This window comes from Triticum aestivum, chromosome 4D, assembly GCF_018294505.1.
Source record: "Triticum aestivum cultivar Chinese Spring chromosome 4D, IWGSC CS RefSeq v2.1, whole genome shotgun sequence".
In the NCBI taxonomy this organism is placed as follows: domain Eukaryota; kingdom Viridiplantae; phylum Streptophyta; class Magnoliopsida; order Poales; family Poaceae; genus Triticum; species Triticum aestivum.
In genome coordinates this window covers 313,180,614-313,199,210 of record NC_057805.1, presented here as the reverse complement: position 1 = coordinate 313,199,210, position 18,597 = coordinate 313,180,614, and positions in this window count along the sequence as shown.

The window sequence follows — 18,597 nt, the reverse complement described above, 5'->3', positions numbered from 1 at the left end:
CGCCGGACTGTCTGCAGTTATGGAACTTGCTACTGGAGATCCGGAGGGGATTGCACCATCGGCAAACCCGAAAATGAACCGGGCTCCCCTTGTCGCTAAAGTGCCGGACTCTCCCTCGGACTTCAAATCCGGAATCTCAAGCTCCATGTCAAACGGGCGTGGCCAGGAGGCTCTCACCCCGGCCAGCCCTGTAGACTCTCGTTTCCCTGTCCAAACCTCGCTTCTAAACGAGGCTCTGGACTTAATGCGATCCCTCGTCATTACAGAGGAATCGCTTCCGAATTATGCCTAGCCCAGACTAGGGGCTGAGAGCGAGGAATTTTACGTCCCACCCACCACCCACTTCATAGCCACTGTCAAAGATTTAACCGACATGCTGGACTACGCCTCCGAAGACATCGACGACATGGACAATGATGCCAGAGACGAACAAGTCCAAGACCCTCCGATCACCGGACGTTGGACGGCCACCTCCACATATGACGTGTACATGGTAGACACACCCAAAGACGGTGACGACAATGGCAAGAAGGATCCGATTGAGGACAAGCCTGCTGAAGCACCCCCGAAGCACCGACGTCAGTGGCGCCGCTCAAAATCACGTCGCGGAAAAGACAGCGATACCGGCACCGGAGGCAATAACACTCCGGAGAATGCCGAAGACCCCAAAGCCCCTGTCGAGCCAACATCCGAACAGGATGGTTGGCAGGAAGGGCAAGTTAACCCCGACGATCTGGTCGGGAACGAGGAATCGGAGGATAGTAATTACCTACCGATCTCTGAAGAGGATGTGAGCCTTGGGGACGAAGATTTATCGTGCCTGAGGAACCCCTGGAGCAAGAGCGCTTTAAGCGTCGGCTAATCGCCACTGCGAGAAGCCTGAAAAAGAAGCAGCAGTAGCTTCAGGCTGAACAGGGTTTACTCAATGATAGATGGACTAATGTCCTGGCAGCCGAGGAATACGGCCTCAAACGCCCAACTAAGAGCTACCCGAAGCGCAAGCTACTACCACAATTCGATGATGAGGCCCTTGAGCCAATACCGCCAAAGAATAAAACTGCTGACGAACCCGACCGCCCACCACGTGGACGGGACAGACCGGCTACTTACGCCGAACACCAGCCCACGTCACCCTGCCGTCGAGGCAAGGAGGCAACGGCCCCGGGCTATACCTACGACCTACACAAGGACCTGGACAATAGAGCCGGCCAGACAAGATCAATCTATGGATTGATTGGACGTGCTCCAACGTGAGAGGATGGCCATCAGCTTGGCGTGACAGGCACAACCTCACCCGTGCCGAAAACCGCATCCTGGCTTCATCTGAACTGCGCCGCGACATCGCCCGATACAGAGGCGCCGCACACCCCTTATGCTTCACCGATGAGGTGATGGAGCACCAGTTGCCAGAAGGGTTTAAACCCGTGAACATAAAATCATACGATGGTACGACAAATCCCACAGTATGGATTGAAGATTTTTTTTCTCCACATTCACATGGCTCGCGGCAATGATCCATGCCATCAAATATCTCCCGCTCAAATTAAAGGGACCAGCACGGCACTGGTTAAACAGCCTCCCAGAAAATTCTATTGGCAGCTGGGAAGACTTGGAGGATGCCTTTAGAGACAACTTCCAAGGTACCTATGTTCAGCTCCACACGCCGACGACCTTAGTCACATAGTCCAGCAACCCGAAGAATCAGCCCGGAAACTCTGGACCAGGTTCTTAATTAAAAAGAACAAAATTGTGGATTGTCCAGACGCTGAAGCCCTTGTGGCCTTCAAACACAGCGTCCGAGACGAGTGGCTCGCCCGACACCTCGGCCAAGAAAAGCCGAAGTCCATGGCAGCCCTTACCGCACTTATGACCCACTTTTGCGCGGGAGAAGATAGCTGGCTAGCTCGTAGAAGCAACAACACCAGCGACCCTGGCACCTCCGAAGCCAGGGATGGCAATGGCAAGCCACGACGCAACAGGCACAAGCGTTGAAGCAATAACGAAGATACCGAAGACACGGTGGTCAACGCCGGATTCAGTGGCTCTAAACCCGGTCAATGGAAGAAGCCATTCAAAGGAAACAAGGATGGTCCATCTAGTCTGGACAGAATACTCGATCGGCCTTGCCAGATTCATGGCACCCTCGATAAGCCTGCCAATCATACCAACAGAAATTGTTGGGTCTTTAAACAGGCCGGCAAGCTCAACGCCGAACACAAGGGGAAAGGACCGCCCAGCGAGGACGACGATGAAGAGCCTCGCCCACCGAACACAGGGGGACAGAAGATCCCCCCCCCCCCCGAGGTCGAAACGTTCAGCATGATCTACGTTACTCATATCCCCAAAAGGGAGCGCAAGCGCGCACTAAGGGACATCTATGGCATAGAGCCAGTCGCCCCAAAATTCAACCCATGGTCAGCCTGTCCGATCACTTTCAATCGTAGAGACCATCCGACCAGTATTCATCATGGAGGTTCGGCCGTATTGGTCCTTGATCCAATTATTGAAGGATTCCACCTCACGCGAGTCCTTATGGATGGCGGCAGTAGTCTTAATCTGCTTTATTAGGACATCGTCCGCAAAATGGGTATCGATTCATCAAGGATCAAGCCCACTAAAACTACCTTTAAAGGAGTAATACCCGGCATTGAGGCCTCTTGTACAGGATCCATAACGCTGGAAGTGGTCTTCGGTTCACCGGATAATTTTCGTAGCAAAGACATGATCTTCAACATCGTCCCCCCGCAGTGGCTATCATGCACTGCTCGGACGGACCGCTTTCGCCCGTTTTAATGCAGTTCCGCACTACGCTTATCTAAAGCTCAAGATGTCGGGACCACATGGCATCATAACAGTCAATGGAAACATGGAGCGCTCCCTCCGTACAGAGGAGCATACTGCGGCCCTTGCAGCCGAGGTGCAGGGTGGCCTTGTTAAGTCAAATACTATACTGGCAGTCAAGCCCCCAGACAGTGTTAAACAAGTCCGGTGTACCTTGCAGAATGACAGTTCGGCTCGTCCAGAGCTAGATTAGCAATTCAGCCCCCGTCAAAGCCCTCACCGGATAGCGGCATACGTACCGCGCGTACATAACTACGCACTAAAGATTCCATGGGCAAGGACGGATGCATACTGAAAACAAAGTCCGCGGTATGTCTTGAGCCTATCCGGACCCTGATATTCTTCCATCTTTTTCTTCTTGTTTTTCTTTATTTTTTCAGGTTCTTTACAACCCATACCACTTTCTGATGGTAACAAGGGCCCCTTTCTAGGCCCCTTATACATACTCGATTGTCGATCCTCTCAAAGGATCCTACACCAAGGTAAAAAGCGGCGCAGACGTGCGGTAGAGTGTCCAAAGGATCTTCTAGATCATATTTTCAAATTTAGGACCTATATACAGCTTCCCCTTGTTCTCGGCATGTAAAATAGCCGTGATGCTTATTGCATCTTCTGTAAATATATGTTTTGACGTACCAATCAGGCTATAATGGAAATAGTTTTGCCCAGCCTTGTTTGGTATCGGCTTATTTCTTAAGCTGTTTTCCCCCCTTTTTACGTCAGATTGGCATATACACCTTGGTACGACTTAAATCGCCAGGGGCTCTATTCAACCATATATATTTGCGAAAACAGAAAAGTCCGAACACTCTTAGAGTAGATTTCGGCGTCCCAAATACTGCAGTATATGCATCGGCTCCGAATCATGTCTTTGGTCAATAGTTGGGTTGCCCGGCTCCTGTGTTTGCTACCTTACGTTCCGCTAGTTCGGCTAAGATAGTAAAGGGAGAACTAATGTGATTGTGTTTCCGGTTCGTCCGGTCAAGCACCTCAGTAGAGAAAGCCGAAAACTGATTGTCATGATGCGGCGAGAGCTGGTCAGCAATTCGGCGACTTACAAAATCTCTAGCGATTTCTTCCGTATTACACGAAGGGCTGACATTTTTCAGTCACGTGTCTAAGTCATCCAAGTTCGATAGCAGCATATGCACCAGGGGCTATCTTACAACCCCATTCTCGAACTCCTATGGCTAAGTGAGAGTGGTAAAGCCACATAGTCCGATTGCCTGGTTCACTGCATTGACACCTCCTTTACGGACCAAGACGTTGGGTTAACGCGTGGTCATGTGCTATTTCGAACACCCCCGTAGTATCTACGTGGGGACTAAAGCCGACGACGGGCAAACTCTCAGTGATACAAACGGTCGCACAGGAGGAAAAACGCTTTTAAAGACAAACAACATAAATATATTACAAAGCTTTGGTTTATACAAACATCTGGGCAGCTCGGACACATTTATTCGAACAAGATGTCCTTTGAGCACTGGCCCTCTATCAAGCGGGCACCTTCCAGGACGTCTTCAAAATAGCGCTCCGGCGTACGGTGGACCTTGTCTCCGGGCGGACCTTCAACGACCACGCTGGCGGCTTCATCTTAGCCCAGTGCATCTTGACATGGGCAAAGGCTAGCCGCGCACCTTCTATACATGACGACCGCTTGACCGCGTCAATACGGGGCAGTGCGTCAACAAGTCGCTGCACTAGGCCAGAATAGCTGCTCGGAACGGGTTCGGTTGGCCACAGCCAGACTACAACGTCCCTCATGGCCGATCCGGACATCCTATGCAGCTCAGCCCACCGCGCCATCTGGTCATTTAGCATCGCTGGGCGCTCCCGCGCCTCGAACTACGACCAGAATAGCCCCTCCGTCGCGTGTTCCTCCTGAGCCCGGAAGAACTGCATGGCGTCGGCGGTACTCTTCGGAAGATCCGCAAAGACATCTGGAGCATTCCACAGCTGCGTGATTAAAACATACTTCTAATTACCGAATATACTCCGTAAAAGAAAAGGCTTACCAGCCGCTCTCTGCTAGGCTTGCTGGATCTCCTCTCGAGCCACTCGGGATTCGGCCCGCGCTTCCTCGACCTCTTTAAGGGCCTGGGCAAGATCGGCCTCCTAGGCTTTGCTCCTCTCCTCTAGGGACTCGCACTTGTTGGCGTCGTCCTTGAGCGCCTGCTCCAATTCGGTCACCTGCTCCTCATATTGGCAGCGGACAGCCTGCTCGGACTTCAAATCCTCGGCCGCTTTATCAGCGGCCGCCTTGTTCACCCTTGCCTACTCTTTGGCCTGGGTAAGTTCACCCTGAAGGGCCTCAACCACAGCCGTGCTGCCTGCAATCATACACATAGCAGCGCATGAGCTTTGACACAAAATATGCATATTAATACAGGCATGAACAAAGTGTTCTAAAACATACCTTGCGCCTCATCCAATCTCTTGTTGATGCGGACTAGATCCTCATCGGCCAGCCCCAGCTTATGTTTATGTTCGGATACTTCGGCGGCCTGAGCGGTCGCCGCTAACAGAGAAGCCTACATTTCAACATATAAAAGTATATTATCTCCTGCGAAAATTATTGATCCTCTGTCCCTCCCCCCTTTTCTTTAGCAAAAGGGACGATCAGAGTCTCAGGGGCTACTATCTATACACAGGAAACTTTTCATATGAAAAGCGGTTAGGAATATTACATTGCATACCTCAAAGCCTGTTAGCAGGCTAGTAAAGGCCTCGTTCAGTCCATTCTTGGCAGACTGAACCTTTTCAACCACCACACCCATTAGGGTGCGGTGCTCCTCCGACATGGAAGCACATTGCAGTGCCTCCATCAGGGTGTTCGGCACCTCCGGACTAGTGGAGGTTGCTGCAGGAGTTGACACCCCCTCGCTTGAAGGGGGCCGCTTATTCAGTTCCGGAACCGTTTGGGTTTCCGGAACGGGGTTCGGCTGGGGGCCGAACTGATCAAGGCCCCCGCCATCGGTCTTCATGGGGATTGCGCCCCCCATGTTCTCGGCAGCCAAGGCATTACCCTCTAGCACTGTTTTGGCGGTCTCCCGTACCGCTCCGCGGCCCGGAGAGGCCCTGTGGGACAACACTTCGGTGTCATCCGTGGCGGTTGGCAAGGAGGCTCGCGGAGGCGACTCGCTCTCCATCATCCCCGGATCTAAAGAATTACCCTCCGATGATTATTGGGGGAGATCGCGGGCCGGACTACACCATACGATGTGTTAGGACCGTAATCCTAAAGACCGAACTTATGTAAGGCATCCTTGGATACTTACGATTCGGCGAGGGGCTTCGACCTGGGGCGCCACTCGGGGATGGCTTTGGCCTGAGCCGTCTGGGAGGGATATTTTTCCCCTTTTGGATGCCTCCGCCCCTGGGTCTTCGGAGGCCGCCCTCTTCTTCTTCCTCCCCTTCGGGGAAGGATTGCTTTCTGCGTCCTCCTCCTCTTCATCCTCCTCGGAGGAGTGAGTGTCGGTCTCTTCGGACACCGCGTCCGAAGTACCTTTGCGGCGGAGGCCATCCTTGGATCCTTTGTTCTTCTTCTGGACCTTTTTCTCCGGCGCTTGATAGGGCGTCGGGACCAGCATCCTCATTAGAAGAGGATCTGCTGGGTTTTCGGGCAATGGAGCTGGACATCTGATCCGTTCCGCCTTCTTCATCCAGCTCTATTTTACAGGAGGGAATTCTGAGTACACCCCCTCTTTTGATTAATGAACCATGTTATGTTCGGAAAGGTAGCACTTACCGGGGAGGGTGGATGATTGCAGTCAAAGCCGATGTCCTCGGACGTCCCTGGGCACGACTTTTGAGTGTTGAAAAGTAGCTTCCAGATTGCTTCGTGCATGGTGCCGAAGAATCACTTCAGGGTACAGGGCCCTTCCAGATTGAACTCCCACATGCAGAGAGGCCGGCGTTGGCAGGGAAGGGACCGGCGGATGAGCATCACCTGGATCACATCTGTGAGGCTGGTGTTCTTCTCTATGATATTTTTGATGCGCTTCTGCAGCATCAGCACCTTGTCGGATGATCCCCAGTCCAGACCCTTGTTGGTCCATGACGCAATCCGCGGCGGGGGTCCGGATCTAAATGCAGGGGCGGCCGCCCACTTGGTGCCGCGGGGCTCGGTGATATAAAACCACTCCTGCTGCCATATTTTGATGGTGTCCACAAATGCCCCTTTGGGCCAGATAGCTTTGGGAAGCTTGCTCACCATGGCACCACCACAATCTGCGTGTTGCCCGTCGAGCACCTTCGGCTTCACATTAAAAGTCTTGAGCCACAGGCCGAAGTGTGGAGGGATGCGGAGGAATGCCTCACACATGACGATAAACGCCGAGATGTGGAGGAAGGAGTTCGGGGCCAGATCATGAAAATCTAGCCCGTAATAGAACATGAGACCTCGAACAAAGGGGTGTAGGCTAAACCCTAGTCCGCGGAGAAAGTGAGGGAGGAATACAACCCTCTCACCAGGCTCTGGAGTGGGGATAACCTGCTCTTTGGCAGGGAGTCGGTATTTGATTTTCGCTATCAAATACCTCGCCTCCCAAAGCTCCTTGATGTCCTTCTCCGTCACGGAGGAGGCCATCCACTTGCCTTGCGAGCCGGATCTGGAAATGGCTGGAGTGGTTGGTGGCGAGGGGAAAGTTTGGAACTTGGGCGTTGCAGCTCAGGGACGGAAGGGCTGAGGAAGGAGAAAGGTGTGGGGTAAAAAGATGGATCCTTATCTTCTCATAAAGGCAGTGAATATCGAGCGTCCCCCCACGAGCCTTAAAACTCGCCTATTCCCAAGGGGTCGTGCAAACGGCACGGTTGGATTACCCAAACCCGTATTGATGAGAATCCCGTAATAAGGGGACACGATCTCTGCTTTGACAAGACGTGTCGATGAGGACCGCGCCTCGAAACGCGAAATGGGAGGCTAAAAATGGTTCGAAATAATAATCAAGCCGGAACATAATGCCTCACCAGAAAAGTTGTCAGAAGACATAACCTATTTTTGTTTAAGTATTTTGCCCTTGTGGTTCAGAGTTGTAACTATTATACAGAGTCGGATATAGTTCTTTTAGTCAACTACTTTGGAATATTCGGAGGAGGAACCCGCCTTGCAATGCCAAAGACAATCTGCGCGCCGGACACATCGTCATTGAAGCCAGGTTCAGGGGCTACTGAGGGAGTCCTGGATTAGGGGGTCCCCGGGTGTCCGGGCTATGTGACGTGGGCCGGACTGGTGGGCCGTGAAGATAGAAGATAGATGGCTTTCCCCCGTGTCCGGATGGGACACTCCTTTGCGTGGATGGCAAGTTTGGCGTTCGGATATGAAGATTCCTTTCTCTGTAAACCGACTCTGTACAACCCTAGGCCCCTCCGATGTCTATATAACCGGAGGGTTTAGTCCATAGAGGCAATCACAATCATACAGGCTAGACATCTAGGGTTTAGCCATTACGATCTCGTGGTAGATCAACTCTTGTAACCCCTATACTCATCAAAGTCAATCAAGCAGGAAGTAGGGTATTACCTCCATTAAGAGGGCACGAACCTGGGTAAACATCGTGTCCCCTGCCTCATGTTACCTTCGATCCTCAGACGCACAGTTCGGGACCCCTACCCAAGATCGGCCGGTTTTGACACCGACAGAGATAGCCAGAGTATAAAGGAAAAAATGAAGCCAAGTACCTGGGGAAGTCTGCCGGGCAGGGATCTCTGTTTCCCCGGCAATAGTCGTTGCCTGGTCGCGAGCTTCTTCCTTTGCCGGGGTAGACTCGGCAGCCTTTTGCGCCATCTCTGCCGCGGAGGATTCCATGGCGACATCTTCGGCTTGGGCAGCAGGAGAGGCGTGCTCCTTAAGGAGTGCATCGCCTTGCGTTACCTCGGCCCCTCCTCCGCGTGAGGGAACGGAAAGGTTGTCTCCGTCATCTCCGACAGGCGGGGTCAAATCTCCGCTCCCTGGCCGAGGGCTGAGCTGGGGGCTCGTCACGGGATCTTCTGCATCCTTCCCTGCCGAAGCCGAGCCCTCGACGCCCTTCAGCGACCCAAGGCGCCAGAGCCTCTTCCGGGAGTGGTGGACAAGGGCCTCCTCCTCCTCCTCCTCCATTTCCCTGCCGATAACAACAAACACAAGAGGTCAGTCGGCAAAAGCATTATAATCTACTTAGGAAGATATCTACCACCAAGAGAAATCTCCCTTACTCTTCCGCAATGAGCATGGAGGTCAAGTTGAACTCCATGGGAGGAGGGGATTCCCATCCCCTCTTCAGAGATGGAAGGGCGGAGCTTCCCGGAAGCTTCGGTGCCTGCCGCGACTCCAAGGGCTCTGGGGAAGGCGAGATCTGAGAGGAACTCGAGCCAGAGCGGGAGCTGGACTCCTCCTCCGAGGCCGCCGGCCGTTTGGTGGAAGATGCCCTGGCCTGGGCTAGACGGGGGGATTGGCGTCACGCCCCCTCGGACTTGTTGGTCTTGGCGGAGGTCTTCTTCACCTTCTTGGCGGATGGCGCTGGGTTGGAGGTCGCCACTCCCCGGGCTGCAGCACGCCTGCGGGTACGCTGGTCTGGATCCGGTGCGGGAGCTTGCAGTCCTACCGCAAGCCACTCCTCCTCTTCTGGAGCCGCTGCCGCGCTCCCCTGCCTCTCCACCTCCTCTCCCTCCTGCAGCTCCTTTGCAGCCGTGGCCAGAGCGTGTCACCCGACAAAGCTATCCCCGGCAAGCTCTCCCCCGGCGGTGTCTCTCGTGGCCTGCGCCTCGCTGCCGCCCTAGGAAGAGCTCCCACTCCCAGCCTTCCCTCTGCCCTTCCCGGCCTTTGTGGCCTTCTCCATCTCTGCGCAGCGGGCAGCCTTGTCCTCCGCGACTCTCTTCAGAATTTGCGCTACCTCCGCAGCGGAGGTGCGTTTATACATTTCGCCTTCAGCCCCGGTAGCCTTTTCCACGAGACTGCTTGCCCACTGGAGCTATTTGTTGAGACAAGGGAGCTGCCAAGTGCCCGACACTCCCTCGGTGTTGCAGTCCGTCATCCACTTCAGTATTTGACCCCGGGCAGAGTTGATATTCAGGGGAACAACGGTTGTCGGGAGCTTGAACATCTCAAAGCGGCCGAATAGCTGGTCGCACAACCAAGCATGGCCATAAACTGACAAATTGTTGGCCAGCCACGGCAACAGCCTCATCCTATCTGCGGCGTTGCCGTATTGCCACACAACCATGTCCCTGTCCTGTAGCGGTGAGATGCGGTGAAGAAGGAAGTCTGCCCCCACATGCTCGACGGTTAACCCGGCAGCCGCTAAGCGCATGATCCTATTGATTGCCGGGCGCAACGTGTCATCAGAGAGACCCTTGGTGCTCCAATCCTTGCCACGCTCGACGCAGTCTTTCCTAGCTGTGCAAAACTCAGGGGCTCCTTTGTCCTGGATCCAACACCAATCTCCTCTCCATTCATCCCACCTCTCGCGTTGGAACCCTGGGAGGTAGTTCTTCTTCAACCGCGGTATCTAGCTGATGATCCCAGAGCGGTTAACTCTGCTCTCCACCCGCGGGACGAAGTAATGCCGAAACAGATCCACATTGGGCATCACTCCGACGAAATTCTCGCACAGATGCGCGAAGATGGCCATGGTCGCCATTGCATTTGGCGTGAAATCAAGGAGGTGGAATCCGTAGATGTTCATGATTGCCTCAAAGAACTCAGAAAAGGGAGGGAAGAGGTCACAGATGAAGTAGGCAGCAAAGAACCGATAAGAATCGGGAGGATTTACCTCGCCCGCTTAGTAGACCACGGGCGCCCCATGCCCTTTCTCGACGGGCCGCCCCCACAGATACCCGTACTTCGCTTGAAGGACGGGGCCGCTCAAGTTGGTCAGAATGAAGACAACGCCCTCGCTCCGTTTCTTGTTCAGCTCTGCCGACCTCTTATTCTCCTCGACAGCGGTCTCTTTCGCCATGGTCGTCGGCTTCTTCGCGGGTTTCTTCCCCATTGCTGCGTCAACGCAGAGAAGGGGGAAGGGATTCATTGGGTGGCGGCGAAAGGCGAAAGGGGCAAGATGAGAACTCGGGGCTTGGCTTGCGGAGGAAGAAGATGGGAAAGCGGAGTGAGAAACGGATGAATCACGTCGTTCCAATTTTTCCTGCTCTTAAGAGGGGGAAGGTGGGACAGAGGCGCAACGCTTCAGAAAGTTACCATTTTACCTTAACTGCAGTAGTCCCACGACCCCACGGCGCGCAGTAATTACGCGAAAGTGGACGTTGGATTGACTAGTCATTGTGGCGAACCGCTGCGCACAGCCCTCTCCTGCCACGTGTTCGCGCACTATTTGGGACCTAACCCAACGTGCCACGCGACACGTATGGCTCAGGCCCGGGAACTTATGTCGGGGAAAATATACAGGGGCAGGCATTTTCCCCTGACTCGTGCACGTACAGGCACAAGGTTGAGACCAAGGCACCAGCTCAAGTCAGAGGTCGAAGAGCCAAGAGACTTGAAGAACCAACATGCAGTCCAGAGAGGCCAAGATCAAACCAAGAGAGCAAGATATCAGCAGAAAGAAGGGCCTCCCTTGCCAGGCAGGCGAGCCCGGCAAGGTGCAAGGCCACCACCAAAAGCAAGCAACCAAGACTCTCTGGCAGAGCCTGCCGGGGATCGCGGGGGCTGAAACACTCTGCCAACCACTCAAGTGCAACCCACGTCGCCAATCAATGCGGTGTCAAGCCGCAAGATGATTAAGTGGTAGCCATTTTTTGACTATGTACTGTGAAGCAAAAGCTCCACAGTCTTTTATTTAATATTAAAAGAACAGAGGTCCACCTATATACAAACTAGAAAGGCAGAAAAGAAACTTACCTACTTACCTATGCTACAAAATACAACAATCTAAGGAAGATTATTAATCCAAGCTAAGAAAGCAGGTTTAACACTCTCCCTCACTCTATGGTACAACAAGTTGATATCATGAACAAATTTACCCCTCCACATGCCAAACGAGGCCCTCTCTGATTTGAAGATCTTCCCATTCCTAGTAGTCCAAATGCACCAGGCCGCAGTGAGCATAACCTCAAAGAAGAATGGTTGATGAAAATTCTTCTTGGTGTGCAAAAGGCAGGAGGTCACATCCTGTCTGCCCAACCAATCAATCTGGAGATAAGACCAGACCCGTTGACTGAAATTGCAGTTGAAGAAGAGATGGAACCTATCCTCATGCATACGGGCATGACAAAGTACACAAAGATTATCCTCTTGATCAGTCCTCCAATGTCTCCTGAGAAGGAGGTCTCGAGTGTTTAGGCGATCAAAAAAGAGCAACCAACCAAAAACCTTCATTTTCATCGTGCATGAACTTCTCCAAAGCCAAACACAAGGCGTAATTGTCGGAAGGTGTGTGTGCATTATGGTGTAAAAGCTCTTAGAAGAGTAACCAGTCTTTGAAGGCCAAGACCACACATCAGGAGCAGTAGCATCTCTTTGCAACATAGTGACCCAAAGAAGGAGGTGATCAAGTTCTGAAGCTGCTGCGCTCGAGATTGGCAAATGAAACATTGATGTCACATCCTCAGAATCCAGGAAATTCATGGCAGAGATCTTGTCATCCTTGACAAAGGAGAATAAGTGAGGCAGCTGGTCCCGAAGTGGTCTGTTTGAATTGTGTAGTATCCAACTGTCAGACCAGAACAAAATAGAATCTCCCTGATTCACAGTGGCTGTAGAGATTGCTCTGTAAGAATCAGCCAGCTTGAAAACGTCCCTCCACCAGAAAGAGCCACACAACACCGTGGCCTGGGGTACAACACCATCATAATAAGAGTTCCAGATAAGAGAGACCCAAGGGATGTCATCCTTATTGAAAAACTTATGAAGATGCTTAATGAGTAAGCCTTGGTTCTGAAGGTGCAAGTTAATTATGCCAAGACCACCTTTATCCTTGGGCCTGCAAACCAACTCCCATGCTGCAAGTGACTGTTTGGGTGTGTCTGAATTGCCACGCCAGAGGCATTGTCGGTGAATTCGTTCCAGTTGCTTAATAATGCCAATTGGAATGTCCAATGAACAAAGGAAATAAATGGGCACAGAGGACAACACAGAGGTCAGCAACTGAAGCCGGGAGCCTTGATTCAGCATGGCAGAGCTAGCAGTAAGCCTTCTTTCCATCCTATCAACCAAAGGCAAAAGATCAATAATCCTTGGCTTAGAAGTTCCCATGGGGAGACCTGGGTAAGTGAAAGGAAGCGTCCCCAAAGAGCATCCAAACACAGCCGCAAGCCTAATGGCCTCCTCATTGTCAATGTTAAGGGGCACCATTGTGGATTTCTGGAAATTCACTTTGAGGCCAGTTGAGGCATAGAAAACATCCAACATTTCCTTGAGAGCATTTAACAAAACCGAAGAAGAACCAGAAGATAAGATTTCCTTAACCCAAGCTAGCCATTTGACATCAAAGCCCTTCTGCTGCAGGATTAACAATATTGCTTCATGCTCGATCGTGTCAAAAGCCTTGGCAAAATCCAGCGTCAAAATTAGTATAGGCCGCCGAGATTGCTTGCACTGATGAATGTACTCAAAGGCCCATGCCAGACAGTCTTGAATGGACCTTGATTTCAGAAACCCATACTGGTTTTTGTGGATACATTTAAGAATCACTAACTGCGGCCTATTAGCAAGCAACTTAGTTAAGAACTTGAGACATGTGTTGGTCAAGGAGATAGGCCTGAAATCCCCTGGACCCTGAGGAGCAATAATTTTAGGTATAAGAGTTATCAAGGAGCCATTAATGCCTTCCAGGCTCAGCGAGCCAGCAGCAAATTGCTCAATCAGATTCAAAAAATCCTTCTGAATAACAGGCCAGCATTTCTTAACAAAAAAACCATTGAACCCATCAGGCCCAGGGGCCCTGTCCGTAGGCATTTCCTTCAGGACCTTATCAATTTCAGCTTGAGAAAAGGGCCTCGACAGATCATGCAGGCCATCTATGGGCTGAATAAGATCAGCCAAGCAAAAGCCCATCCGGATCCCCCTGGACTGGCCCATCCTTGATTTGAAAGAGTGCCAAAGAACTCCCGCCATTTGGTCATGATCATGAACAGTAACACCATCATCAGACAGCAGACTAGCAATGCTGTTTTTCCTCAGCCTCTCAGATGCCATTGCATGGAAAAAAATTGAATTTTCCTCGCCAACTTTGATCTAACGAATAGTGCAACGCTGCTTCCAGTAAATATACTGCAACCTAAGCAAATCCTCGTGATGGAGCTTAACTATCTTTCTGAAATTGAACTCTGGGGTTGTGAGAGGCATGCATTCCTCCAGAGTATCCAAAGAAAGAATCACTTTAGAGCAGTTAAGAATAAGCTTCTTTATCGAGGCAAGATTAATATGCCATCTCTTCAGATCACTCCTAAGACGCTTGAACTTCTTTGAAATAACAGCAGTTGCCGAGCCCACGCAAGCTAAAGGAGCATTCCATGAGGCCGTGACACAGTCCATAAATCCAGGTAAGTCCACCCAGTAATTTTCAAACCGGAAAACTTTTGCTCTAGGGATGGTGGTGTCAATCGATACCAAACACAGGATATGATCAGAACCCGTGCGAGCGAGGGGGTGCACAACTGTGTTAGGGTATAACGAGATCCAAGAACTAGATGTGAAGAACCAGTCCAACTGTTCAAGGAGAGGTTGTTGCTGCATATTTGACCAGGTATAGGCCCTACCCTTCAACGACAATTCCAATAAACCGAGATGCCCAATAATCTCATTGAACATAAAGATATCATTTACGTCACCACCAGGTAAATTCCCGTTGTCCAAAGATCTGATGAAGTTGAAATCACCCAGCAACAACCAGTTAGCATCAACAGGTATTTGAAGATGATATAACCATTGAACAAAATCATCTCGCAAAGGGCCGTCGCATGGGCCATACACTGAAACCAGATTCCAAACTTCAGAATTATGAGTTGAAGTAAAGGAAACAACGACAGCAAAACGCTGGATTTCGATGAGACAACCAGAGAAAAAAGCTGAATTCCAAACAACTAGAATGCCCCCAGAGGCCCCATGCGAGGGAGAGAACGCAAAATTATCAAATCTTCGCTGGCAAAATTGTCGGATAAACTTGAGATCGAAAGATTCACATTTTGTTTCTTGTAAACAAACAATGGAGCAGTTACTTTCCTCAATCTTAGCACGGACGTCTCGCTGACGTTTCTCAGAGTTTAAACCACGCACATTCCAGCACAGAACTTTCCAATTACGAAAACGCGGATTATCCATAAAGAAACTCAAGGGGGTAACCAAACATCTCCACTGCATAACAGAGAAGAAAACTGCCAACAGGTTCATACAGGCAAATAGATAATAGGTTTTCAGACTCGGACCCAGTGCTGATAACGCTAAGAACATAAACGGCCCACAACATAAGACCAGAAGTAACAGAGGAAAGTTCAGACTGCCGACACAAAATAACAAGCTGACAGACACAGAAATCATAACAAAAAAGGAATGACAGCGCATTCCCGCCCAACTGACATCTTGAAGCTTCACTTATCATCACGATCATTGTGCTGGTCCTTCTTCTCAGGACTTGCCATAAGCTTGTCCTCGGTGAGCTTCTCTGGTGAGATCCCAAGAGATTCTCCAATACGCTGCGTGAGACTAATTGGCGTAGGTGGTGGAACTGTCGTGCTATGCTCCCCCGCCGCAGACGAGTTCTCCTCCTGAGAGACAGAACCATACCTAGGCTTCTTAGCACGAGGTCGCCGGAGAGAAGACGGCTTGTTGGGGATTGCAGAAGTAGGTTTGAAACCCGATTTCTTGGCGCAACTGCGGGTCATCCTCCTGGTGGAAAAATCCTCTAGAGAACGAACGAGCTTGGAGCCCTGACGATGGCCACATTTGTGCTTGCCTAACATGGATGGAGTCCTGGACATAAACTCAAAGTCATCAAGCCAAACTGGCTCCGCAGAAAAAACCTCAGACAGAGTTGCAGGTCCATCAAAAACATCCTGATCAACTGGCTCCGCAGATAAACCCTCAGGTAACTCCCTCAGTGAAGCAACTCCTCCAACCGTTCCAGGAGTAGCCTGACCAATTAGAGACAGGAAGGAGCATTCAAACTCCTGGGGCCAAATCCTCATGGGCAAAACCGCAGGTGGAAGCACATGTAGACAGACAGGCCTGTGAATGCTCTGAATTTCAAATTCAGGCAGAAGGTTCTTGAAAGAACGCTCCCACACCATGGCAGGTGGAAGAACCGGACCAAACACAACCCTGACAAGGCCCAGGTGTATTGGGTCAAGGTTAACCACGGGTGGATGAACTGATGGAGGAATGTAGGGAACTAGTGCTCGCTCCAAATTTTCCTGGACCACAATCTGCTGAACCACTTCAACGTCTGCTGGCTGATCGTCAGAGGAGCTGTTGGACCCCAAGCAAGGATTCAACACCATGGAGTTCTGATCTTGGGCTTCTTGAACTGCAGGCTCATGCACTTGAGCGTTCTGTGCAACCACAGCCTCATCCCAAGGGCCCCATCCCTCAGCATTATGTGCTGGCTCTGGCTGCTGTTCAGGTTGATCAACGCCCCAGCCATGAGGTTGCTCCGGTTGATGTTCGCCATTCGCAGGATTAGCATCCCAACCCAAAGCAGGAAACGGTGGCATCCCCCAGAAGGGTTGTGGGGGGACATGCCCTGGCATAGGATGAGGGTTTCCATCCAAGGGCATTGGGTCTTCATCAGCACCCAACATGGCTTCCGCAAAATTATCAGTGAGAATATAGACCGCAGCAGTCCAGGAAACAATAGTACCTCCCCAATTAGCATACTCATGAAAGACCACAGAGCGAGGCACCATGATGTTATCCGGGAAAGAAGCATACACCAAAGATCTCACTAATCGCCGATCTGGCTCATCCCAGTAATGAAACTGACCAAAAGTACTGACAACATTAGACATGTATCGGGTATTCCTGTAATCCAACGGTACACCAATGAACATTAACCAACCCGTTCTGTGTCCATGAATAGCCCTAAAACCCTCTCCCTGATTGTGTGGTATGAAACGCACAAAGAACTCATTGCCATCTTCATCTAAACCCATGGGGAAAGAAGGATGTCGAGTAAACCAAGATCGCATCACCCGACTGGCCACTTCAAATAACCCAACCCCCTGGAACCAGGTTTGAGCAGAGCGAATAATCACCTGAAGATCCTCTTGCAAGAAGTTGAGCACTTGCTCCCGTCTGATGGCCACAAGATGAGCCGGCGGCAGCGGCTCGACAATGGCCACCATGAACTGCTCATGGGCTCTTGGAGGGGCCTGCAGCGGGGTGTAGTAGGTTCTTGGCAAACGCTCTGCCTCTCCATCAATGATGTCATGGCCAGTAGAAAGAAATCGCCGGGGGTCAAGCTCATAGACCGCCATGGATGGAGTATCAGCTGCAGCAGGCGATGGTGGAGGCGATTGGGGTTTTTGGGCAGATTGGTTCTGTGGGGAAGTGGTGGAGGTGGGCGGTGAAGGCAGGGAGCCCGAAGCGTCGGGGAGGGGTTCTGTCAAGGCGCGAGGCTCGAAACCTGGCGACGGGACTTTAGGTACCCAAACAGTGGAACCAACATTAATACCCGGGCAGTCTTTCTTAACGTGACCGAACCGAAAACACAATCTGCAGCGTATACGATTCGTGCACGTATCGAACATATGACCCAAACCCAAACAGTTATGAAAATCCCAATATTTAACTGCCATATCTTCAATCATCTCATTGAAACTCTGTAACTCATCCACAATTTCCTTCGGTGACGGAAAACAAACCGGAGATGAGGTGTCAAGCGAATCATCATCAAATAATAAAATTGGGCTGGTCAAAGAGGATCCATGGGCCAAATCCAATCCCAGCGGCGGAGTGCGAGGGCTACCAAGGGAGAGACCATGGGCCGAGCCCAAAACAGATGATGGGGTGCTAGGGCTGTCTGAAAGGATAGTGACCATTGGACTGGGCCCAGGTGATTTTAAAATCCCAGAAAATCCCGGATTGCCGCTTGACGAACTAACTGGCTCCGGGATGGAGGAAAAGATCCAAACTGAATTGTCACCGGCGGCGATGACGGGCTCGCCGGAGGCGATGTTGCAAGGGGAGAATTGCCCGACGATGTGGAGTCTGAGTTGTCAGGAGAATCAACATCATAACCAGCCTCCCGGATGGTCAAAACTTCAACAGCATTTGGATGATATTGATAACCCTTACAAACATCATACTTCATGAAAGTAGCAAACCTCAAACTCTTAGCAGGTCCCGACCTAGGATTAGTGCATAAGGAGGACTTGACAGGTGGATTTCGCATGGCTAATAAACCTAGCTTAGCATGACGTTTAGACGGACTGACCACCGTCCACTCCTCATTGCACTCAATCTGCCAGAGACGAAATTCCTTCATCCAATCCGGGCCACCATGACCCCAGAGATGGAAAAAACACTTAAACTGAGGGCAAACGAAGCTACGTTGATGCAGGAAAAAACCCAACTTCTTTGCAGGAGACATGGAAAGAGAAAACCTGATCACGTAGGCAAGAAACCTTGAGCTGATAACAATATCCACCAATAGCAGATTCCAAAGCCAGGGCAACATTCTCAAGAGATAATCTAAAAGAATTCCTGGCAAACGAGACAACCATGATGAAGTGGCCTGAATCTTCTGAAGGATGAAAAGATCGGCGAAAAGAGCGCCAGATCTCCTGAGCCAAGCCCATCCCTGGGTTGAAGTCAAACCCTAGAGAGATGGA